At 36.8% G+C, this 26,957-nt stretch overlaps 1 long non-coding RNA gene across 1 annotated transcript in view; it reads right to left on the bottom strand.

Annotated features, from left to right (window-relative positions):
• LOC309847661 overlaps window positions 1-26,957 on the bottom strand; it is a 207,447-nt gene that overhangs the window by 5,673 nt on the left and 174,817 nt on the right. Inside the window, exon 2 of the long non-coding RNA XR_014302545.1 lies at window positions 1,774-1,927. This is a non-coding gene — a long non-coding RNA (uncharacterized lncRNA). The remainder of the gene's footprint in view (window positions 1-1,773; window positions 1,928-26,957) is intronic.

Genomic DNA, 26,957 nt, shown 5'->3' with positions numbered 1-26,957 from the left:
AAGAGGCAGTACCGAAGGCTAGGGACCTAATCAATACAGATATTGGTAATATGTCAGATCTAGAGTTCAGAATGACAATTCTCAAGGTTCTAGCTGGGCTCGAAAAAGGCATGGAAGATATTAGAGAAACCCTCTCGGGAGATATAAAAGCCCTTTCTGGAGAAATAAAAGAACTAAAATCTAACCAAGCTGAAATCAAAAAAACTATTAATGAGGTGCAATCAAAAATGGAGGCTCTCACTGCTAGGATAAATGAGGCAGAAGAAAGAATTAGTGATATAGAAGACCAAATGACAGAGAATAAAGAAGCTGAGCAAAAGAGGGACAACCAGCTACTGGACCACGAGGGGAGAATTCGAGAGATAAGTGACAACATAAGACGAAACAACATTAGAATAATTGGGATTCCAGAAGAAGAAGAAAGAGAGAGGGGAGCAGAAGGTATAATGGAGAGAATTATTGGGCAGAATTTCCCCAATATGGCAAAGGGAACAAGCATCAAAATTCAGGAGGTTCAGAGAACACCCCTCAAAATCAATAAGAATAGGCCCACACCCTGTCACCTAATAGTAAAATTTACAAGTCTCAATGACAAAGTGAAAATCCTGAAAGCAGCCCGGGAAAAGAAGTCTGTAACATACAATGGTAAAAATATTAGATTGGCAGCTGACTTATCCACAGAGACCTGACAGGCCAGAAAGAGCTGGCATGATATTTTCAGAGCACTAAACGAGAAAAACATGCAGCCAAGAATACTATATCCAGCTAAGCTATCATTGAAAATAGAAGGAGAGGGGCGCCTGGGTGGCTCAGTGGGTTAAAGCCTCTGCCTTCGGCTCAGGTCATGATTCCAGGGTTCTGGGATTGAGCCCCACATCGGGCTCTCTGCTCAGTGAGGAGCCTGCTTCCTCCTCTCTCTCTGCCTGCCTTTCTGCCTACTTGTGATCTCTGCCTGTCAAATAAATAAATAAAATCTTAAAAAAAATAAAGAAAATAGAAGGAGAGATTAAAAGCTTCCAGGACAAACAAAAACTGAAAGAATTTGCAAACACCAAACCAGCTCTACAGGAAATATTGAAAGGAGTCCTCTATGCAAAGAGAGAGCCTACAAGTGGTAGATCAATAAGGAACAGAGACCATATACAGTAACAGCCACCTTACAGGCAATGCAATGGCACTAAATTCATATCTCTCAATAGTTACCCTGAATGTTAATGGGCTAAATGCCCCAATCAAAAGACACAGGGTATCAGAATGGATAAAAAAACAAAACCCATCTATATGTTGCCTCCAAGAAACTCATTTTAAGCCCGAAGACACCTCCAGATTTAAAGTGAGGCGGTGGAAAAGAATTTACAATGCTAATGGACATCAGAAGAAAGCAGGAGGAAGTTTGGAAAGAACCCAAATACATGGAGACTAAACAGCATTGTTAACAAAAATGGCTTATGCTTTAGTTTTTCTTAAGGACGCCCAAACTGCCCATTAAAAAACTTTGGTATGGTTGTAGGATGGTTCAGGCTCTCCTCCTACTCTGTCAGTACAGTTCTTCTCCAGGCTTCTAAAATGTGATGCCCAAGGTTAATCTTAGATGATTCTCTCTCAGCACACACCAAAAAATTAACTTCCAATCAATTTTCCAGTAACTACAAAACTGCACATTTATCAAAGGAACGCAGTAAAAGCATCTGGTAGAATAAAAGGCAGTATGGTGATTTTCAGAGGCAAGGAGCCCAGGAAAAATATGGGGTTTAAATTAAGACAAAAGTGTACCTATATTGTGTGGTTTGTTGGTTTATCGGTTGTACATGCCTCCTTCCTCTTCTGTCACATCATTCAACAATTTTATTTCCAGATTCCATGGCTTTGAAGTTCCCTTCTTGTGATGCTGGTAACAAAGGTTTATCCCATTGGGCTTCTCTATACTCTTGAAGTAAAATCAAGAAGGAACAAAAGACATTTTATTCAGAATACTAGCAGGCAGTTGATTGCACACCTTTGTTCCTGTAATAAACGAAACAAATAGCAAAACACAACTTTCCAACTCTCCATGTAATATATATAAAAATGGACACGACAGTCCATTTCTAAAATAAATATTTTGCCTGTCTAATTAAAACTCAATGGTGGCAAGAACAACTAAAAAATTTTTATTTAACATAATGAAGCAAAAATATTTAAAATGTGTGCTGTCTGTTGTTCATTCTCTTGGATCTGGACAGAAGAATAAGCCTTTGTTAATGGGTAAGATTACTTCTAGAGGTAAATCAGGGAGGCATTAGCAGAAAGACCCACCTCACATATGCAATCCAAAGGTAGCTTCCAAGGCTAACTTTCAAGTTATCCATAGCAATCACATTGGGTGATTTATAACTAACTTTGTCTTACGATTTCCAAACGTTCCTTGCAGGGCAAATGGCTTTTATCAATCAAGGACAGGCATAAAACTCTTAACATTTTTAAGAGTTGTTTTCTTCTCAATTTCTGCAAGTCCAATAGAGCCTGAAAACCCTACTGGAAGTGAATAGAGGAGCCCTCTTATGAATAGAGTAACATATTTCTTCTGGCATATGTACTAACCAGATTCAGAGTCCTCAAATTTAGGCAATGAATGATTGATAGATGAAGCATATTGGTTGACACACATTCTAACAGCAGAATTGTGTTCTGGGTTCTCTAACTTGAATTTAGTCCTGAGATAACTCCTGGAGCACCTCTCAAAATGTTAGCATTTTCCTATGCTCAGTTGTCTTTGATTTTGTTGAACTTCTGTTGTCAGTCTTTTCTGGACAGACTATGAGTTTAAGGTTGACACATCAAGGTCAGAATTTACACTGGAAGGTGGAAGCCCAGATAGATTACAACTTGTGTTCTTTACTCAAGGATTCCTAAAAGTGACCCCACACATACACATACACACACAATTTGTTTGTTTTCTCTCCTTGCCCTTATTGCTTAATTCTCCCTCAGAGAAGCAATGGTATAATCTTAACTATCATAGATTACCAGCAACTGATTAATGCTATTAGCTCTTAATTGGGATTTTTTTTTAAAGATTTCATTTATTTATTCGACAGAGAGAACACACAAGTAGGCAGAACCGATGGCAGAGTGAGGAGGAGAAACACACTCCACTTTGAACAGGGGCCCCAATTTGGGGCTTAATACCAGGACCCTGTGATCATTACCTGAGTGGGAAGGTAGACGTTTAACCAAACAAACCATGCAGGCACCCCTAATATATTTATTAAATAAATTTTCAGTTTACTGAAAGAAACAATTTGTCAATTGAAATATCTTCTGGAGTACCTGGATTTAAAATTGCTATTTGGATGTATACAAGGATGGGAATTTGTTTAAAAATATGCTTATTTTAGTCTCTTCTTGTGAACTGGCTGGTGTTTTTTTTTACAATGAGAATCAGGAGAAAGGACTGTTGTGACTTGAATGTTACTTGATGCTATTTGTTACTGTGACTTACTGGATCCACAACATCTTCCAGTCTCAGGTTATATGAGGACTAGAGTACTGGTCAACCTAATTAAGCTGATCAAGAAAAATAACATCAAATTGATCTGCTCTTGTATAGAAAGCAATGCAATCACGAGGGTTATGGTCCTATCCTCTTCCTAAACATTTCTGCTTTCTGTATGTGAAGAGCAAAAGGATCACAGTAATGGGTATATTTCCCCTTCTAATTTGAGACCTACTGAATCCCAGATTATCTAGCAAATAACCATTCCTGATTGATCTCCATCCCTGGAACAATGTCTTCTATCATTTCTAAAACTTTGAAAAGAATCTTTAGTTAGTAGTGACATTAGAATTTAGTTCCCACTTATCACCTTATCTAATAATTCTCATTTCTCCTGATATCTTTTTCATTTTACTCCATATTTCTCCTCATAGTGCCTTCTTCATGTGCTCTAACCTCCTTTCAGCAAAATCAACTCCTACTCATCCTTCAGTAAACTTATCCCATCTACTTCAACCTATCAAAGTCTCTCCTTAATTTTGCCATCTACATTATACAGTCACATGAATCTTCCTATTTTTAATAGACTTTAATCCTGGTAAAATAAGTGGATTCCATAGCAACAGTGAGTCTGCATATCAGCAATATACTTATTTAGTAGAATAAATCTCACACTTAAAATTTTTGAAGTGGAACAAAAGTACAGTGTATGGGAAACTGACCAAAATATGGCTAAAAAATTAACATAATTATGTGGATAAAGCCAATAAATCAGAGGATTTTACCTATGGCTTGAAAAGTACTAACCTGAAAAGAACAAGAAAACATTATTTTTGGCAGCAGCATTACTGTTCTCAGAAAACTCAAGGAAACTTGAAGAATCAGAGTTAAACAGGGAAAGAAATACTCTGATAGTAACAGTTTGGGGGATAATGTCATAGGATTTTCCCCTGGGAAGTGCCAACTGAAAGGAAAAATCTGAGAGAAGAAAAGACCTGGTAGAGACCTAATGGGCATCATGACACTTTAAAATTACTGCCTTAGAGAAGAGGATTAGATAAATAATATGAAATTATGACAGTCATGGGAGTCACAATGCAGGCCAATAAGCAGAAATTATGGAGATTGATTTAATAGGGAGCAGAACTTTGTAAGTATTTAAATAGTCCAAACTGAATATATTGCCTCCAGAATTTAAGAATCAGTGAATTCCCTGTCACTGGTTGTGATTAAAGAGAAACTGTGCAACAATATTTTAGAAATGTTACAGAAGAGATTAACTCAGTAGTAAGAACAGATTTCACTTTGCATTATTTCCTAATTCTAAGGTTTCATTTTATGTGTAACTATGTTAACTTTCTCCCTTGATGGGAATTCTCTGAAGTCAGTATCTCTGCCCAATATTCAAAATCTTTTCTTCAAAGCTACTTAAAGCAGTGTACATTTACAGATAAATGCACTTGATAAATACTTATTGATTAATCTATAAATGTGTTAGATAAAAGCTAATGATATTTAATGACAATGTTCCACTATAGTGCCTCAAATTTGTCCATGTGATTCTTAGGATCAAGCTTGGGAAACCTCTCGACAGTCCTTCCGCTTCAGTCATACCTCTTCATTTCCATCAGGGTTTGCGGTGGCTCCAACGACTGACAATGTATCCAGTACGGATATGTTGCTATCCCTCCATTCTAGTTTCATCGCTGAATCCTCCTCACTCCAGCTGAACTTTTGAAGTGAGACAGAGATTTAATCCTTCATTACTCAGCTTTGCTCCTTATCCTTGCATTGTTCCCTCCAGTTATGAGAAACTGTATCCAGAATTAACTTATTTCAATTAGTGGCCTGCCAACTCAGTGGGGCCTATTTAAAACAAATTAATTCCAGACATGCACTTGATAATTTGAAGCCAAGGGTAAATCTAATAACAGAAGACAGAAATAGAAAACAACTTCTAATAATGAAACCATTATATGGTGACAAGGATTATAAGTCCGTTGATAGCCTCTTTCATCCTTGGATCCTTTATTTTCTCTTTTGACAATCAGAAAAGGTCATGGGTCTCTCCTTCCAAAGGAGCTGTACAGCCAGCCCTGTGGTTTCTGTTTATTGAGCCCACTTAACCCGTTGTTCACATGGAAATGGCCTCCTTGTGGTCATAGTGGTCAGCAGCACTGCTCAAACAGCTACAGTTAGGCCATTTGTTTCATCAGTTCCCCGGTTAACCAGCATTCAGAAGCCTGAACTGGTACTAAAATAAATGACGTTTCTATTGGCTTCATAATTTTTTGTTAAATAGGCAGACCATTTTACTTAATGTTGCATCTTTGAGTCACAAATACAGTCACCATGAACATTAGAGTATCCAGACAGAATCATGAACATTAGAGTACCCAGATAGAATGTCTGACTCGCCTGTTCTTTTACAGAGGAAGGTGGGAAAGACCAAGCTCGGAATTTCCACCAGATCGCCGAAGAATGAGCTATGGGGTGAAGATAGTCTGATGGTAACGATGGTGATGCTGATGCTGGCAATGATAAGCATAGACCTGAGATAAAAACAGAACCACATTTTTTGTTGTTGTTGTTTTGTTTAGTGCTGCACACTTGTGGTTATATCTGCATACTTATACTGGTTCAAGCACACAGAAAAATTAAATGTAAGAATAAGAAATGGGATCTGGTAGGTAACACAATTATGGCACCAATTAAAAAAATAAATCCACCCTGTACTTTCTGCTCAATTTTTTTTCTAGACCTAAAACTTCTCTAAAAACATAAAATTTTTAATTTAAACAATCACAGTAGTATTACTGATTAAAACAATTTTCTACAAGGGTTTTACAACAAGCTGCTAATGTATAAAATACATAAAATAATAGATTTAAAAGATGATCCTAAGAAAATCTTTAAATGTCATGTAAGCAGACTAATATATATTTAGCATATTTTAATAAGGGATATTAACAAATTAACCTGTCAGACAGTTAGCTAGTGTTAAGGAAGCTTTCTGTTTCTAAGAACTTTTTAAGCTCATGAACTATATTTGCTTCAAGTAAGTCAAGCAATCTTTTTAGAAAACTTAAAGCAACTCTCATCATGATATACTAGTGAAGGTTTCTAAAACACTCCTGTCTGACCTTTAACTTCTCATCTGCTTTTATCAAATGTTTCTGCATAGCTGGTAAATCTCTTGCACAAAACTTGATGTTGAATAAAAGGCAGCAAAAGACTCACTCTGTTGAAGTTGAATAGACTGTTGCAGATCCCAGAGCAGAAAAGACACATGGTACAAATGGAATACAATGTTGCAATTTGGATCAGTTTTCATTATAAAAGATACAGATTCAAGGGGCCAGCCCCTGGGTGGCTCAGTTTGTTAAAGCCTCTGCCTTCAGCTCAGGTCATGATCCCAGAGTTCTGGGATTGAGCCCCACATCAGGCTCTCTACTCAGCGGGAAGCCTGCTTCCTCCTCTCTCTCTGCCTACTTGTGATCTCTCCCTGTCAAATAAATATAATCTTAAAAAAAAAAAAAGATACAGATTCAAGTGTAAGAATCTGGAGGAGCAGAAATCTATTTGCATCAGAAGCAGCTTCAGGGAAAAGAGGTCTAGAAATGATAAACTTGACTCTAACACAACTGACTTCTTAGAGGCACCTGGCTGGCTCAGTCAGTTAAGCATCTGCCTTTGGCTCAGGTCATGATCCCAGGCTACTGGGATTGAGCCCCGAAATGGGCTCCCTGCTGAGTGTGGAGTCTGCTTCTCCCTGTCACTCTTCCTCTGTGTTCTCTCTCTCAAATATATACATAAAATCCAAAAGAAAAAAGAAAAAAAAAAAAGGCACAAAACAAAACTTACTTCCTAGAAAGAAGTCTGTCCTTCTAAACACACACAGAATATCTGAAACCAGGAATGTGTCCTTGACCTGGTCCATTGTGATTCATATGGTGATAGAGAAGCCAGCGTCACAATTAAAAGATCTGCTTTTTAATAAAATCTACTGATTCAGAGCTTTTCAGACTTTAAGATAAATGTATATCACCTGAGAATTTTGTTAAAATGCAGATTCTCTTTCAGTTGGTAGGATGGGTGAGGTGAGGTTGATGATGCTGTGGGTTCCAAAGAACAGAAAGATCTCTGATATCAGATCTAAGCAAAGATCTATGAGATTAGGGTCCAAGGTGGTAGTGTTATGGTGGTCCTTTAATAGAGTGTGATAAATAAAGGAGTAGCATTTTCCATATTTTGTTACCAGACACTGAATAGGTTTGTAGTATCATAACTGTCAGTTCCACCAAGATATCCATGTGAGCCAGGTGTGGCACTTAAGCTAGAAGATATTGAGGGAGGGCTACAGAAGAAGTAGCAGGCCACACCGTTGTGGCTAAAGCAGCTTGGGAGAAGCAGACAAAAAGGGAAGACATTGCAGAGTACAAGACCAGAGGGCCGCTCTAGCAGAAACATCCCTCCTCAGCAGAGGAAAACCAAGCAGAACTGAGAAGTGAAGAAGCACAGAGTGGTTATTGGACTATTTGATGAGGACTTCGAAGAATCATGCCTTGGATATGCCCATCAATAAAAAGAGTGGTTGGGGAAAGTAGGAGTCTGCTATAGCCATTAGGAAAAGAGAAGAAATAAACAAAAATCGAAGCCACAACAATTATAATGTTTATAAAAATTCCAGAAGACAGTTCATTCATTGAATTTTATAATTTCAAAGGTATTTGTACATATAAAATGTCATCGTAAGAATTGAGATTAAATATAAGTTAACGTAGAGTGGAAAGGAAGAAGGTAAGACAGGCCTCTGAAGGAGGAAAGATACTTTTTCCATTTATAGGTTTTGAATTGTCATTTCTTTAAAAGTGAATTACAAAGAGTAAGCCAAGCAAGCATTTTTAGAAAACTTTAAAATGCGATTCCCAATTTAGGAGGCATATCAGAATATCCTCGTGTTTTAGAAATACTCTTTTCCAAATCTGAACATCTTCCCTAAATATGAAATATTCTAGCTTATACTAAGGGCATTCTATATCTTAAAATCCCCAAATAATCCAACTTACAGTATAGCCAAACTCATATATTTTGTTTCACACTGCCAAATATCTGGAAGATAAGTGCTGATTCAGTATAGCCATTTCCAGATTGTTAACTCATAAACAGTGGTCTCTTTATACTAGAATAAAAATGAAAATAATATTGCTTTAATACTATAACAATTTGATATTCTTTTTTAAAAGATTTTATTTATTTGACAGAGAGATCACAAGTAGGTAGAGAGACAGGCAGAGAGAGGAGGAAGCAGGCTCCCCCCTGAGCAGAGAGCCAGATGTGAGGGTGGATCCCAGGACCTTGGGATCACGACCTGAGCTGAAGGCAGAGGCTTTAACCCACTGAGCCACCCAGGTGCCCCTATAATTTGATATTCTATAAATAGCATCAACATCAAATTTTCAAGCACTTGATTTCCCACTAAATATCCAAAATATACAAGTACTTCTGCCTACATATGTTGGAATCTAAGTAAATAACTTACAAGAAGTCTGAACACTGCTTTTCAGGTATCAGCTGACATTGAAATAATTTACTTTTCTGGTTTATGATCTTGTATTTTTATAAAGGCAACCTAGTATATTGGAAAGAATAGGACTATAGAGTCAAGTGACATAGATTTTCATCTTCATTCTGTAATTTACTAGCATTGTGACCATAAGCAACTCATATAACCATTTTAAGACCTAATTACATTATCTATAACATAAGAATAATTAACTTAGTCAATGATTAGTGAGAATTAAATGGGATAACATGGCATATCAAGTACAGTGAATGGTATGAATATAAATTTCTTACTTCCTCTCTGGACTCTCATTTCCTTATCTGTAAAATGGAGATGGTATTATAAGTGATCCTTATTTCATAGGGTTGTAGTGAGACCAAATTAACTAAAGGATACGACATGGACATTTATGATGTTTTTGGATACTTTCCTTACATTTTGGTAACTTCCTACATTCCCAAGGAGGAAGACAGAATACTCTTCATTCAGCTTCCACTGTAGTTAGTTTTGTTTTGTTTTTTTGCTTAAACTAGCTAGAATGGGTGCTACTGCTTGCAAAAAATTCTGACAACTACATGACATAGTCTTTGCCTTGTAAACAGCCTATATTTAATTTGCATTTTGGGGGAAGCTGCATATTGTGACAAAATGGATTTTTTCTGAACCAAACCTTTACCAAAACTTTAGCAAACTTCAGGGAATCTTCACCAAAGCCTTGCTCAGTTAAATCTGCTCATCAGTTCTCCTCAAATAAGAAAATAACAACGTTATATTTTAGAAAGACCCAAGGTATCTTAAATAATTTTTGGCAATTGGGCAATCATATGAAAAAGTAAGATACCTATTTTCTTTTTATAGCAATATAAACTCTAGATAGAACCAAGACTTAAATGTAAAATTCAAATTAATAAAAATGTCTTAGAAGGGGGCACATGGGTGGCTTGTCTGGTAAAGTTTCTGCCTTCAGCACAGGTTATAATCCCCACATCTGGCTCCCTGCTTAGTGTGGAGTCTGTCTCTCCCTCTCCCTCTATTCTCCCCTTGCTTGGAATCTCTTTCTCTCTCTCAAAAACATAAAGCCTTTTATTTAAAAAAAAAAAATAAAGGTAAAAAGTCTTAGAAGAATACATTAATTTTAAAATAAATTCTATAATACAGAAGACATTAAAATTTGGACAAACTGCACAAACACAATATATTAATCACTGATAGCTGTTATATTAAAAAAAATCTAAATTTAAAAAATCATCATAAGCAAAGTCAAAAAACAAATGAGAAACTGGGAAATATTTTCAAGACATATCAAAAAGGTCTAATTTCTGCAACAAACAAAAATCTCGTATAAAAATGAGAAAGAAAAAAACAAAAAGCCTAATAAAACACTGGATATGAATAATTATTTTAACCAAAAGAATAATTCAAAGAGCTTCTAAACATAGAAAAAAAAAAGACCAAAAATATTTGTATAAGGTGAATGTACAAGATAGTCATTAAAGAGTGAGAGAAAATTTTAAGCAGGATCCCAATGCAGGGCTCAGTCTCATGACTCTGAGATCACAACCTGAGCCAAAATCAAAAGGCAGACACTTAACCAACTGAGCCACCCAGGTTACCAAGATACCATTTTTATATGCCAAATAAAATAACTGGTTAATGCTGTGTTTTGATGGGACAAAGAAGACTAGCATTCTCAAACGCTGTTGAGTATTAGATGATGCAAATTACATGAAGCAATGTTAGCCATAACCACTCAAGCTTCAATTTTTAGGAATTCATGCTCCAAACATGATACTAGTGAATCCAGAACAGTATGCACACGACTATTCACTGCAACATTCCTTAACATAGAAATAACCTAAATAAGTGTCTACTAATAAGGAACTGGTTGACTAAATTACAGTAACTCCATACAATGAAATAGAGTCAATTTCAGGATTGAGGTTATGATTAATGTGAATGCTCAGATGGAATCATCAACATAACTTAAATAGAAAATCAAGATGTGAACAGTGCTTAGTAAGCCATCATCTTTGTACATTTCAATAAATAATATTAGTTTATATCTATGCTTTATGCATATAGAAAGCCTTTACAGGAATACATAAAAACTCCTAACCACAATTATCTCTGCAGAAGACAACTGGCTGAAAGACAGACTGAAAGCAGTCTGACATTTTAGTTTGTAAATGTCTGTATTTTGACTTTTGTATAATGGGCATGAATTATTTATTCAAAAATTGATTAAGGATAAATCAATTAGGACAATAAAATAAGTAGTGTATGATATTGCAGTTGTATGTGACTTCTCTAAGTTAAAAATGCTAGTGGCAGAGCTAGTGGCAGAACTGTGTTTGAAAACCAGATTTTCTGACTCCATGATCAGAATTTTTTGTGATATTATATTCATTTAAAAAGAAAGAAAGAAAGAAAGAAAATGTCCAGGGATTCTAGAAGTAACTTAAGTAACAGAATTTTAAATTAATGTAAACATTTTTTACATTTTGTACAGATGTGAAAAAACAGATCTTATTACATTCTTCCTGGGGATAACCCAAAGAATCACAAAGCCATGTACATCCAGAACTTATTGATTTGACCAAATGAAACCTAACATCTTGCACATTGTACATTGATTTTTCAAAGAATGCCTGAAATGCATCTGCACATTTTCCTTGCTGAGTCTGCAGACTTGCTATTAAAATCAGCACATTGTTTTGAATAAAACTCCACTGAAAGCCAATTAGGTTGGAGTTTGGATTAAAACTGAATGACGAGTCCATATTACATAATATTAATAAGCATTAACTTGAAGTCATAAACTAGCATTTTATAAGCTGAGTGAGGGGCTGTGAATCACAGGTTCAAAAATTGCCCATTTTTAATGCTCTTGAGGAAGTTTACATTCCTCTTGCTGGAATGGTATTGAGGATATCCTTTCAAACCACATCTAAAACCAGGGAATGATCAGTAGAGTCTCAGTCTGGTAACTTCAATTCTGTATATACATGGCCGTATGTAGGTTTCAAAAGACTCACAGGAAAGGGCACTGCCAATTTTAGATCAAGAACAAATTGAAAACAACTGAGAAACTTCGCTCTATTTTTTTGTGTGTTGCTTAAGTGAATTTATATCTCCAAGATATTTTTTCTGGCAATTTCTTCAAATGGCCATGATAAATTATTGTGCGTCATGTTATTTCCATTAGATTTCTCCAAAACAACAATAATTTACATGGAATGATATTGTAGGTGTAATACTGATAATATTTTTGAAGTATTTAATGAAATGTATTTTTGTTTTTCTTAATCTCAAGGACTTAGTTGTCCTAAGGAGTGCCAACTGATGGATGGGATGTCATCTATTTCAGGGAGTCCAGCAAGGACCCACAGGGTTGTGTGAGGAAAACTGAGCTTCCCTCAGACAGTGTTTGAAAAGGGGGAGGTAAGAAGAACCCCCTGAGAAAAGAGAAATGGCTTGATATTTACTCAAAGGTACACTTTAAGTCAGAACAAATATTTTGACACCCTGGAGAACTTACCACTATAGGAATTGAAGATGAATTAAGATCAGCTTAATTATAATCATTAAAGAAAATCACATCCTTTTATTTAGCATTTCATATTCATTGTCTGTAAAGTTTAAATCGACCATACGTGCTTTATTTTTATTTATTTATTTATTTATTTGAGAGAGAGAGAGAGAGAGAGCGAGCAAGCGAGCACGGGCAAGCGGGGGAAGGAGCAAAGAGAGAGGAACAAGCAGACTCCCTGCTAGCTAGCTGGATGCAGGGGTGGATCCCAGGACTCTGAGATCATGACCTGAGCTGAAACCAGGAGCTGGACACTCAACTGACTGGGCCACGCAGGAGCCCTAGATCATATGTGTTTTAAAACATACAAGGAGACAATAAAAAGCACATACATGATGGCACAATGTAAGTTAAGATTAATATTGGCTTGCAAGTGACAGAAACTCAAGTAAATGTCTTAAACATGATAAAAATTAAGCTGACTCTCAGATAAATAAAATCCTGTAGAAACAGTATAAGAAGACTGATGGCACCATAATTTTTTAAAAAGATTTTATTTAATTATTTGAAAGACATATGTGTGTGGGGGGAGGGTCAGAGAAAGAGAGAATCTCAAGCAGACTCCACACTGAGCACAGACCCGGACTTGGGGTTCAATTTCAGGTTGCTGAGGCCAAGACCTGAGCTGGTTACTTAAACTACTGAGCCACCCAGGCACTCCTGATGGCACCATAATTATTAGGCACTCAGATACCTTGTGGTTATTTGTCTTTTTTTTTTTTTTAAGATTTTATTCATTTATTTGACAGAGAGCACAAGTAGGCGGAGAGGCAGGCAGAGAGAGAGGAAGCTGGCTCCCTGCTGAGCACAGAGAATGATCTGATCCGGGGCTCCATCCCAGGACCCTGGGATCATGGCCTGAGCCAAAGGCAGAGGCTTTAACCCATTCAGTCCCCCAGGAGCCCCCCATTTGTCCATTCTTAACATGTGGTTTCTACCCATGATCTAAAATGTCTACTCAAGCTCCAGCCAACATGCCAGCATTCCAGTAAAAAAGGAAATTAGGAAGAGACATGCCCATTCATTAACACACTTCCTGGAATTTACACATAGTATTTCTGGGAGGTTTGTGTGTGTAGTTAGAAATTACTTGGTTACTTTCAGGGCTGGCTTGAAGAAATACCATGTGACTATCTAATTATTGAAATGTATTCCTAAAAGCCTACAAAATAAAGGGGGAAATATAGAAATTTAGATTCCCAATTTAGCACTGAAAAAAACTACACCATGAGTACAGGTTGTTCAGCATTTCTTAAAAGCAAGTCTCATTCCCTCCAAGGTTTTCTTTTGAGCTGCTGACAATTCTGCAGGTTTCACTGGTGGTGGTTGTTGCCAACAACAGCTATTTATTTGCTCCATGAGTATCGAATGCCTGCATGCCTTTTTGCATAGAACTTTCATTTTGATATTGAATCAGAGTAAACTATTTTTTAAGAAATTGAAAGGCAATCAAACTCATATGTATAGTATGAAATTGCACATAAATCAAGTGAAATGATGACAGATGAACAGCTCTGTGACCAAGTTTTTGCAAAGAGAGGTGGTAACTACTTTAATACAATTGATGTGATGTGCTTGTAAGATATTACTGATTATAAATTCACCGTAATTTCAAAGACATTAAAACATTAAAAAAATATTTTAGAGTTATCTATGCAATCCAGTTTTTATCCTGATAGCAGAATTTCAAAAGAAGATATATTTATGCTATTTAATCATAAATACTACAATGGTGCTAATTTTTTACAGGAGAGTTTGTAGAGTTACTTTATTTTGATATAAAATTTAGGTCAGGATTTGAGAATCTGACTGAATTACCTATATTCCAGTAGTTAAATAACTGATGAGAATATTAAATTTTATTTTAGTTGATTCCAAAAAACATCCAAATGCTCTTATCACTAATTTAATTTTTGTTTTTGACATTAATTTTAATTTTTAATATTTAATTAACATTTATTCAAAAATCACCTATTTCATTGAGAATTTAAAATTATTTTAGCATATGGTTATGAGACTGTTTTTCAAATTCTCTTGCAATTTCACAAATAATACATTTTTTCTTGACTTATTTTATTATTTTTAAGGAGCAAGCTATTGAATTTATAAATTAAATGTCTTATAATATTTAGTTTCTATTATCTTTATTGTTTTTCTTCTCTTGCATATTTGTGGGTTGTATGCTTTTTCTAATATATCTGAATTTTAAGTTTAATATTTCTTCCCTTTTACATGATTTTATAAAAACAGTGTATTATAAAGTGATTAATTTCCCTCTGGATGTTGCTTTACTAAAATCCCATAGATTCTGATATGTATCACTTGCATTATTTTTACTTGTATTATTTTTAAAAAGTATTTCATTACTCTCTTCCTTCTCACTCTCTTCACAGGATATTTACCTTAGGGAATGTTTATTTTTAACATCAAAAGGACGAGTTCTATTACTGCTGTTTTTATTCAAACGTTACACTTTTGTAGTTTAAATGCATTTTGATGTGATGTGGGACCATTTACTTTTTGTTTTATATAAGATAGAGGTAGTGTTGATTGTGTGTGTGCATGTGTATACGGGCATCTGTGTGAGAGTGGGTCGGTATATGCAAATGTGCTTGTGGGGCAATTTGTAGGGGAGACACATATGGGTCTGTGTATGCATATCAGTGTGTGTAATTGTGAAAGAATACGGCTGAGTGTAGGAGAGTAAGTTCGAGAAGAATGTGGGGGATGTGTGACTGAGTTTCAGTGTGCATATATTCATTGAGTGTGTGTTTCTGCTTGTATTTGGGTGTATGTTTTTTACGAGATGAGCATATATGTGTATGGGACTTCTGAGTGTATATCTGTATATACATGTGCATGTTTATGTGTGCTGATAGGGGAGAGTTATAAGTTTGCCTATTGGTAGAGGCATATGTGTGTCTGTGTGTGAGTGTGTAAGGGTGGGTGTATGGTTCTGAGAGTGTAGGTTTGTATGTTTGTGGGTGGGTGTGGGCAGGTGCATTGGTGTGTGTGGGTGTGTGGTGTGCATGCATCTGTGTGGTATATGTGTGGGGGTGTGTATGGGTGTTCCTGTGTGTAAAGTGTGTTTGTATGTGTGAGAGGTTTGTACATATGGGTAGGTATGCGAATGTGTCTTATTAGGGACAGGTTTGTGTGTTTGGTATGGTATGTATCTGTGTGTGTGAATAGGTGGGTTAGTGTATGTGGGTGGTATGGTGTGTGTGTTGTGTGTGTGTGTGTGTGTGGGTATATGGATATTCATATGTGTAAAGTGTGCATATTTCTGTCTGTGTGGGGGGATGTGTACATGTGTGTAGGTATATAAGTGTGCTTTATTGGGAATAGGTTTGTGTGTTTGGTATGGTATATATCTGTGTGGGTGTGGATAGGTGGGTTGGTGTATGTGGGTGGTGTGGTGTGCATGTGTGTGTACGCATGTATGTGTGGAGTATATGGGGTTATATATGGGTATTCATGTGTGTAAGGTGTGTGTGTTTCTGTCTAGTGGAGGAGATTTTTTACATGTATGTAGGTTTGTGAATGTGTGTGTGTTGGAGATAGGATTGTATGTAGTGTGGTGTTTGTGTGTGTGGTGGAGGATTTATATGTGTGGGTATGATGGGCCTGGGTGTAGTGGCAGAAGGACTGGGTAGGGCACAAGAGGACTTCAGGATAAGGGAGTGTAAGGTACATCAGGTTCAAATGCATCAGATTGACTAAGCAGGATGTCCCAGTGGCTCTAGGTCAGCCTGGAGAATGGGTCCCTATGGGAAAGAAGAGAGAACTGATCCAATGGGGAGGCAGGAATTTCACAATGAGGGGCTGGACTCAGGATGTACTCCTGCACTCTGGGAATAGGGATGGGAGAGGTGGTCCCTCAATCTTGGTTTTTCCCCTTTGTCAATTTGTATAACCATATGTTGGTTTAGATAAACCCAAATGGCACATCTTCCCAGGCTAGAGGGAGAGAACAGGTTCTGGAGAAAGAGGTGTGACTGATGGGATCAAGGCCCCAGAGCTGATTTGAGAGTATGGTTTCAAGAGCTTAAGGAGATAGAATGATGGCTGGAAAGGTTCCAAAATGATACATACGTAGTTCAGAAGCACTTGTTAAAGGAAACACTTAACACTTGTTAAGGAAAAAGTAAAGTCCTGAAATATTAGACATGTTAACTAACTTGGGTGTTCACAAAAATAGTAACATTTGTTAAGAACTGGTTTAGTCAATGGGACATTCAATAATTCGGGATGGACAAATCCTTTAAGTATAAGGGATATATTTAAAAAAATAAACAAACAAACCTTAGCATTTTTGCGTTCCGTGCCTGATTCTGCTTCAGTAGGTCTTAGGTAGAGCTCTGGAATTGGCTTTTTAGGTAGAATTCACTTTCAAACAATCTGCACCAAATACTGAGTGACATTGAGAGATGAGATGAGCTTACTAAATGTGAGAGGCTGAACAGTGTCCCCCAAGACATCCATACCCTAACCCCTGGAAACTGAGTATGTGACCTTATAAGGTAGAAGGGACCTTAAAGGTGTGACTATGTTAAGGATCTTGAGATTGGAGGATTATCCTGGAATCTGCAAAGTCTGACATGACCGATTCTCTTCAAAAGGCATTCCCCAATCACCCACTACAGATCTAACTTGGCAATTGCTGAAATAGAAAGCAATGGAATTCATGAATGGTTTGCTAGCATACATACCTCTGTCCATTTAGACAAACTGGATTAGACACAGATTTGGAGCCCAAACAATGTGAATTACATATGGCTTCCATAGCAGCAGATGGTGGATTTTATAGGACTGGATATTCTAAAGCTATAAATTCTAACTATCGGCAATTTTATTCTAGAGAAAAAAGGACTTTAAATATGGGTTAAATAAGTCCCAGGAAATCTACAAAAAAGGACATGCCAGGTAAAGAACAATATAGATTCACAGAATCAACTGGAAAACACTTCTCAGGTTATTTGATCCGGCTCCTTCATTTAACATAACAAAAAACAGGTCTGGACAAAGGAAAATATGTAGCCCCGAATTCACTTACAAATAAGTAGCTGAAATAATAAAACCAAGCCCCCTAATCATTTGGCCAATAACGTTCTCTATTTTTCCATATTGCAAACCAATTAGTGAACCCACCCCACCCCCCAAAATAATTACCTACTTGATTTAACTAGAAACAGTGCTGAATGTCATATCTACAAACTGATGTGGACAAACACTCCTCTCTGATCCTAAAATTTACTCAAATAAACAAATATGAGTTAAATTACTTCCATGTGCCAGTCACATTGCTGTCAACACTAAAATAAATAGGATACCCCCACTCTTCTTGAGAAGACAGATGAATAAACATTACATACATGGACATTCCAATTTGATCTCCCATTGGCATTTAGGCATAGTAGTGAAAAAGACCACAAGGAGTTATCTGAATAAATAAACAAGGAACAAAAATTTGGGTAAAAAGCTACAAAATACCCTAAAGGAAGAGGGAGTCAGAGAAAAATTTGGCTCAAGAATAATGCAGTTCCCATTTATAGCATCATGTCCATCTTTTCACATGTATTCCATGTCTAGTGATTTCACATTATTGAGAATATCATGTATAAGAAAAAATAATTGATATGTTTCCAGATATTCTGTGTGACATTATGAGATGTCAAAAAATGCTGTATCTGTGAAAAGAGAAAGAAAACCCCATCTTCCCCACTCTTGCATAAACACTTGAGCACTTTGGAGTTCTCCAGGGAGCACTGAAGGCCCCAGGGCATTAGTCCCATCCTGCATTGGGGTGATGAAGGGGTCTGTTGCTCAGCAGCAATGCCTGGGGCAGCTTGCTGTGTGAACTAAGGCAGTGGTATGGAAAGAGCTTGCAGCTTCTCAGGCAAAGGTGTTCACCAAAAAGGACCAGAACAGGAAAGGAAGAAAATCACAAGGCTTCACAATGGCAGAAGCAACCTTGGGAGATCTCCCGAAATCCTTGGATGCATTTAAAAGTCCAGAGAAGCTTCATTAGCTGATGGAATGCAATTCAAAGAAATGCTATTTATCAAAGTTAGCATGACCCACAGCTAGTATGATCCAGGCAAGCATGGATTTTTATATATACAGGCGACAAAGGAGATAAAAACATAAAAAGATTATAATATGTGCTATAATAGAAAATCATACAAGATATAAAAAGTTCATACACATAAGTGGCCAAGAATAGGCCATAAAGCCCTGCGCATTTTATGTTTAAATAAATTATTTTGGAATTTTCCAAAAATGCAGATTCCTTTCTACCTGCGCAAGAAATAATAGGAAATTAAAATTTGATAAAAGCATGTGGCCCATGTCAAGTCATAATGACTTCACCTGTAATAAAGAGTCTATTAATATGGATGACTTAAAAATGATCTAGTTAATCGGTTTGAGACATGATGAAAATCTATCAGAGCAGAGAAAGAACTAAAAATCTATGCTTTCAAAAGTCAAGAACAATTAAATTCTCACAAGGAAAATGTCCAAGGGAATTTCACAATTGTAGGCAAGTGAAGAGGAGGAGACTCAAAGATATCGCTCAGTTGACTCCCTGCCCTAGCGAGACAGCTTCTTGTGAAAGGGTTGGTGCAGCAGGTTTGCTTTGCTTTTTACTAAAGGAACAAAGACCTTTTGTTTCCTATAATCCCAATGGCTCTCAAGGGTACATATACACTGTTAACAAGAGCACAACTGTTTTGCTGGGTGCCTTGAGGAATTTGTATATATATAAAAAAGAGTATTATTTTTAAATCTGTTAGTTATGACCAATTAGAGGATTATGAAATCAATTTGGGGTTTTCAGTTGTGTAGAAGGGAGCAGACTAGACTAGAACAGGTGATATAAAGTATCTTTCACCTAAGAAAGGGGTGTTTGGGACCTCTTTGTTTCCTCTCTGTGCATGCATTTGGACTGAATCACAATGTTCAAATGTGTTTCTTATAGTACATCATGTCGGAAAAAATTTTGAAAGAACCCAATGAAATGCTGAGGCTCACATTCTCACTTTGCCCCAGGACAAGAGTTTCTATGGATTCAATATATTAGAGAGGTTGTTAAAATGGAAATAATTTTCTACCATGCTTCTCCATAAAATGTGAGCACTTTTGCCATTTTCAATATTCTACAGGTAACTTCACAAAAGACTTAACATGGTGGTGCCCCATGGGACGCCTGGATGGCTCAGTTGGTTAAGCAGCCGCCTTCGGCTCAGGTCATGATCCCAGGGTCCTGGGATCGAGTCCCACATCAGGCTCCTTGCTCGGCAGAGAGCCTGCTTCTCCCTCTGCCTCTGCCTGCCTCTCTGTCTGCCTGTGCTCGCTCTCTCTCTCTCCCTCTGTCTCTGACAAATAAATAAAATCTTAAAAAAAAAAAAAAAAAACATGGTGGTGCCTCATTTCAGTTTTTAATATATCTCTGTTTGTTTCAAGACAGAAATTCTGGTTTTTATTTCATCTCACTCTTCTTATACCATCTTCCTCAGGGTATCCATGCTTCATGTCCTGGTATCTTCAAAAAATCATCTTCAAACTAAACATGCCATAAGAATATAGTTTTATAAGGTTTGATATAGGTTTATAGGGTTTGAGAAACATTAAGCAATCAATTCAAGTATAGTATTCTAGTGCTGAGATGTGTGTTAGAGGATATAATAAATCCTTAATGTGCCACTGACAGGAAACATGCAAAAGATCTTTGGGGAATATGAGACATTATGTGATTAAGAACTAAATTGTATGGATGTCACAGATAAGTATTACAAGAGTTCAAGGGTGAAATTGAGCCCCAACACTACAGTCATCCAAAGAATGTTTTAGGGAAGGTCCAAAACTAGAGTCCATCAGGAATGCCCCAAGGTGAGTCGATAGTTCTCCTTTCCTCTGAGAAGCCTGGAGAAAAAAGAACAAAGAGAGTCTTGATGACAAGAACATGAGAAGGATGGAGCACAGGGTACTTTTGGAAGGCAGGCCTGGCCAATATTCAGCCTGTCAGTGTCCTGAGATTCTGGGGAATACCTGAGGGGCTTCAGGAAGGCAGAGGGTCATGGGACACAGAGGTGAGAGCATATTAAAGATAATCTAATGCACCTAAATTTTATCACGAACAAGCACATGATAATTGATGGTAAAGCAAAAAGTGGAAGAAGGTCACAAATTAAGAAGAAGTGGGGAAAACAGTTTACTCAACAAAAAGAGAGCAAATATACATTACTTCAGAAGATTGATGTTAGGTCCTAGAGACATCTCTCTTTTTAGCTAAAAGCTACATATGTGTATTTGGAAAGACTACTCTCTTTTATCAGAAACTGTTTAGTCCAAGGCTGAAAACTGACAAACACACCCATTAAAAAAACAAAAACAAAAACAAAAAAACACAAACTTTCTTCATTCTCCTTTTTAATTGGCTTTTCACATGTGGAAGAAAAAGTTCTAATAATTCAATACAATCCAGCTCCTCCTAATAACTGTTTCCATCAATGAGGAACTGATTTCAGTAATTAAGAGACTGGATATTCTGAGTAAGTTAAAAAATAATGAAGTCTAGAAGAAAGCAGAACAGGGGGATATATCAGCTTCATGTTGCGAGAGATGCCATGGCTTTTACTTACATTTTTTTCTCTACCATCTTTAACATGTAGCTTAATTCTCATACTGCTCCATGGTTAAATATGATTGCTGGAGCTCCAACCATTACATCAGTTTTCCAAGTAGGAAATTAAAAAATGAGGAGAGGGCTTAGCAAAAAGGGCAAAGGCAGATGCCAACTGTATGGAATAGGTAATCTATAAAATTCCTAAAAAGCCACAGAGTGTTCTAGTATTAACACAGAGCACTTAAAACATACTTCTGTAGTCTTAGCACTATGATAAAGATACAAATGTCTAGTTAGAAGAAAACCTAGAGAACATACATACCTAGAAGTTGGTATTTAGAAAAGTACAGATTTTATCATAATTAATGCTAATATAATCAACATTATTAATATGATTCACATTAAAAAGTTTTATCTGATATAGACACTAGACAAAACATCTTATACTAGTTGTCTTTTTTTTTTTTTAAGATTTTATTTATTTATTTGACAGAGAGAAATCACAATTAGATGGAGAGGCAGGCAGAGAGAGAGAGAGGGAAGCAGGCTCCCCGCTGAGCAGAGAGCCCGATGCGGGCCTCGATCCCAGGACCCTGAGATCATGACCCGAGCCGAAGGCAGCGGCTTAACCCACTGAGCCACCCAGGCGCCCACTAGTTGTCTTTTTATAGATAGCAATTACTTGGGGTAGGAGAAAAGTGCTGCTATCATGCCTTAAAGTGGATGGTAAAATGGAGGTTTAAACAACATGCACAATATCACAAAGCTAGTAAATAAAGACGACTAGAATTTGAATGAGTCTGCTAAGAACAAATGCATAAATATTTTGTTTTGTTTTGTTTAAATATTTTATATATTCATTCGACATAGAGAGCAAGAGAGAGAGAGAGACAGAGACAGAGCACAAGCAGGTGGAGTGTCAGGCAAAAGGAAAGGGAGAAGCAAACTCCCCACTGAGCAGGAAGTCCTATGGGGGGCTCCATCCCAGGACCCTGGTATCATGACCTGAGCCAAAGGCAGACATGTAAGCAGTTAAACCACCCAGGAGCCCCAGAATATATATAAATAGATTTTTAAATAACGTTTTTAAGTGCTTTCTTGCAACTTCCGTAACTGGGGATAAGGTTGACAGAGAACAAAGTCTGGAGCTAGAATCTCCATGTGTGTCCGTGAGAAACAAGGATCTTTTGTCATCTGTAGTAGATTCAGTGAGACACTAAAATATGGCTGCCAATTACCAACCCAATTTAACAAAGAACAAGATATTTGCTTTAAGAAATCCTATAGCAACCAAACTGGAACTCCAGAAATTCCCTTTAACAATCTTCCCCTTCTTTCCAGAATGTCAAAGAAGCTCTGAAATATCTCTATTAAGAAATGTCAAGAGGCTCTATAGTGATTGAGTCTTGAGCTCACCAAATAAAAGAAAACAGAGCTATTTGGTTAATGAAAACTTCTAAAAACATTGAAAATGAAAAATGAACTTAAATGCTTAAAGCACAAAAAGAGAAGTTCATTTGTCTTATTAATATGAACCATATCTTATTTTCCCACACAATCTTACATGAGTATTAAAGTATTCCATTAGTGAATGAGACTAGTGCTTTTATCTTAACCCACAGACATAATTTCCATTAAATTTCATAATTATAGAGCCACATCATCTTTTTATTGTATTGTCCCAAATAAATATTTTCCTCTTCAATCAGATGCTACTAAATAAAAAGCAGATCTGAGTAAACAGAAAGTGAGCCAGGTAATAGTCATCAACAGATTATATGCAAAGCAACCAAGACACTTCAGTGTAAATGAAGGCTAAATTGGAAAACAAGAGAAAAAGAAAAACAAAGCAGAAAAGGAAGATACAGATGGAGTAGGAGAAGAGTGAGGACGGGGGTGGGGCAGAAAGAAGAGGAAAAGGAAAAAAAGCAGAAGGAATGGAGATGAAGAAAGGAGGTTGGGGGAGGGAGTGGGGAGGCTTGGTGATTTTAAATCAATCTTGAAAACAAAACTTAAAGCAGAATTCATGAGAGAGTTAGAAGGATTTACAGCCTATCAGTAATTCTTTTGTGTTCCTTCCTGAGCCACCTACATAAATCACAGATTAGGGAGAAAACAAAACAATGCAAGACAAACTATAGGATAAGGTTCTTATGAATCTGAAATAATCACCTGATATCATATCATTGGATCAGGAATCTGATCTCTGAGGGCCTTTTTATGGGCCTTTGTTTCAGGTGTGTTAAATGAGAACAATAGGATGAATAAATGTAAAGACTCTAAGATTTTAAGTTATTTTTAAGGTCTCTCTCTCTCTTTAAGACAATCCTCGCGGGCGCCTGGGTGGCTCAGTGGGTTAAGCAGCTGCCTTCGGCTCAGGTCATGATCTCAGGGTTCTGGGATCGAGTCCCCCATCGGGCTCTCTGCTCAGCAGGGAGCCTGCTTCCCTGCCTCTCCATCTACTTGTGATCTCTCTCTGTCAAATAAATAAATAAAATCTTTTAAAAAAAAAGACAATCCTCGCAAAGAAACAGACTATTTCTGGGAGACAGTCTGTAGGTATCTATGAGATTCGACATTAGTTACTGATACTGCCCCTCCCCCAACACCCTCCTGCATGTTTAAGAAACTCTGGCAGAGCATGCTGCATAAACCAGCCAGGACTGAGTACTGTATGATGATTATGAAGGCAAGTCAGCCTGCAGCATCTCCTCATTCCCCTCTGCTGTTCGCAAATCTTATCTTTCTTCCTCCTCCAGGGAGCCCCTTGCTCCCTCACTTCCTCCTGCATGTATGGAACTTCTTAATCCCTGACAGCCCCTTTCCTCAGTCTTACTTTCTCAGGTCCCTGCACTCTTGGATGGTCCTGTTGTCCACCAGTGGATGAATGACTGATATCACAAATTTCAGCAAGCTTGTAAATCAGCCCATCCCTGTGTACAGTTAACATGAATATAAATGCACCCAGACTTGGAACCCTTTTTTGAATATTCTGGGATTGTTTGTCCCCAAAGAGTGAGAGCATACAGCTGAAAATGTGGGTGAAGTTTTCTCAAAAGAATCCATTACACAACTGCCAGTCATTTGGGGAAGAATTTAACAAACCAGAAAATGTTGGGAGGTGGGACTGAAGAAAAATTTTGTTTCAAACCAAAGTCTGATTGAATTAGGTGCTGAAACTTTAGGATTAAAGTTAAAAAAAAAAAAAACAAACCACTTTAAAAAACGTATCTCCTGGGTCTTTATATTTTAACATGAGTACTGAATGAATTCACAACTTACATGAAGAACTTAAAGAAAGCCTAGTTTCACCTTTTACTTAAAATCTTCCAAGTTGGCCACACATATAATCAAATTCTATCAAATTAAGTCCATAGTTTACAATGAGTGTTCTTTAAAATTCTTAGCCAAATTCACTTTGAATCAGAAAAGCAAAAGGGAGATTTCCAAACCTAGCTTATGAGTGCAAAAAACTGTTGTATTAAACATGTATTTTTGGATGCACCTAAATTATTTTTAATTTAAATTTACATGGCTGTGGAAGCAACACATACCTAATTACTTTCTTGACTTATGGGAAGTGAGCATACTTTTTAACATTATTCCTCAGTCATTATTTATTATCGACAGTTACACTATAATAATGTTTTCAGGAGCCTCTGAAATATATAGGTTATATCTCCCTGAGGGAAATAGCGATATACAGATTTTTTAAATCCCTTCTGACCATATATTAACGTTCTGTCTCCTTTCTTATTATTAGTTATGATTTTATTTTTACACTAAGTTCTTTCTTCTTATGGCCTATTTTGAATCTTCCAATTTGCTGCATTTTATCTATTTAAGACTTGCAAATTTAGTGGCAAGTTACTATGATTTTGTTCAAATGGTATCATGAATAAATTTTGAGCTACCGAATGAAGGGCATGCTTATTGACACATGCTCTGGGATTTCTATTTTTTGTTCCCTCATAAATATTTCAGATTTTACTTATTTCCCAGGCGTGTTTATATCCTGTGTGTTCAAAACTGCTAGGTTACTGAATTCCAGTTTTTAAAGAAGTTTAGAATCCAAAGATGGAAGCTTCTCATTTGATCATGATTTCACGACAGATTAGATGGATTTTGTCATTATTGCTAATAAGGCAAACTTTCACTTTTCTGTCACGCTCTGCCTGACAAATTGGTAAGTGCTTCTTTTGCTATATTCTGCACTATCTACTGCCTCTTTCTTTCATAGAAATGTTTAATAGCTTTTTACTCTAGCCAGCACTTGATTAAAAGCCACTGAGATATACTCAGTGAGCAACAGTCTGTGTTTAATTAACTTTAAAAAAGGAAAAAAAAAAAACCCACACCTATTTTTAAACTTTCATAGGATAAACTATTGTGTCAGTAGAAGAAGAGAATGTGTGTGTACCTGGCCACATATGGTCTTAGGAGCATAACTTAATTTTGACTTTAAGGACAAGTTTTGATTAATTATTTTTGTTTGGATAATAAATTATTCATCTTAAATTGCAAGTTAAGGTTTGGGTTTGAAACAGCTTGTTAATCATCTGTCTTTCCAAAGTAGAGAGTTATTAAGATACAAATTAACTACCATATGCTGGATTTCTTGGTTTCAAAACTGTTAAAAACAGATTTCAGAAAATGAATGGCCTGGTCAGAGAGGCTGAGGGAAGTTATCAATGTTATTTGAAGACGCTCATGCTCCGTCATCTCTCTCAGAAAGAAGAATGATCCTGTTACAATAAGGTGACAGCCAGGGACATACCAATAAAGAAAGTAGTGTAGGTTTATAAGGAATCTTTTCTCTGGTTATCTGTAGTGTGAGCGATGCTCACTAGAACAATGGTAAATCAAGCACCAAGTTCTTGATAGGGTGGTAAATGATCAATTCCGTTTGCTTCTTAAGATAGGCCAGGCCACCACTGCCACAATTCAGCATCATTTTCTGCTATACATCTTCACACCTGGATCAGATTGTTCGCTTTTTCAACTAATGGCTTGACACCACTGAAGCAACAGTGGGATATTTGCTGCAAATAGAGACAGACTCAGAGAATGGCAAAAGGATTAGGAGTTAGTATATTCTCCAAAGTAAGTCTGTATAGATAGCTTTGCCATGGCTAGGGAATGGAGAAATAAAAATATGACAGTGCGGTAAAGAGAATTCAAGCTGACATACATAAAACACATTTCAAGACTGGTGACACAGAACAAAGAGCCTCAAATAACACCAAAGGCCTTTGTTGGGCTGTCAAAGGAAACAGAAGGGCAAGAAAGGTGTCAGTTTAAAGTATTACGCTTCTCTAGTCATTTTTTCCCAGCCATTTTAGCCCATCAAACATTTTCACACTGTATTTGTGTAAGAGAACATTTATGATTCTCAAGACCACTTTCCTGATCTTGCTTTGACCACAGTTGAAGTATCTCCAATACAGCCTGTTTCTTCAGAGACAAAAATTTAAAAAAAAAAAAAAAATTGCTAATATGCTTCTGTGGTCAAATCTTCCAAGGGCTAATAGACCACCAAGAAAATCTGAACTTCCCCATCCTGGATGCCTCCTGCTGAGGCCCCAAAGACTGAAAATAGGACTTCTGGGGCCAACAAATTGGCCCATGCAGGAATGAAATAATTGTTTTGTCTACTCAATGATCACTCTTCTTGGAATACTATTATACTATTTCAAGT

This window comes from Mustela nivalis, assembly GCF_964662115.1.
Source record: "Mustela nivalis genome assembly, chromosome: 14".
Classification (NCBI taxonomy): domain Eukaryota; kingdom Metazoa; phylum Chordata; class Mammalia; order Carnivora; family Mustelidae; genus Mustela; species Mustela nivalis.
This window is presented reverse-complemented; position numbering and strand designations above follow the sequence as displayed.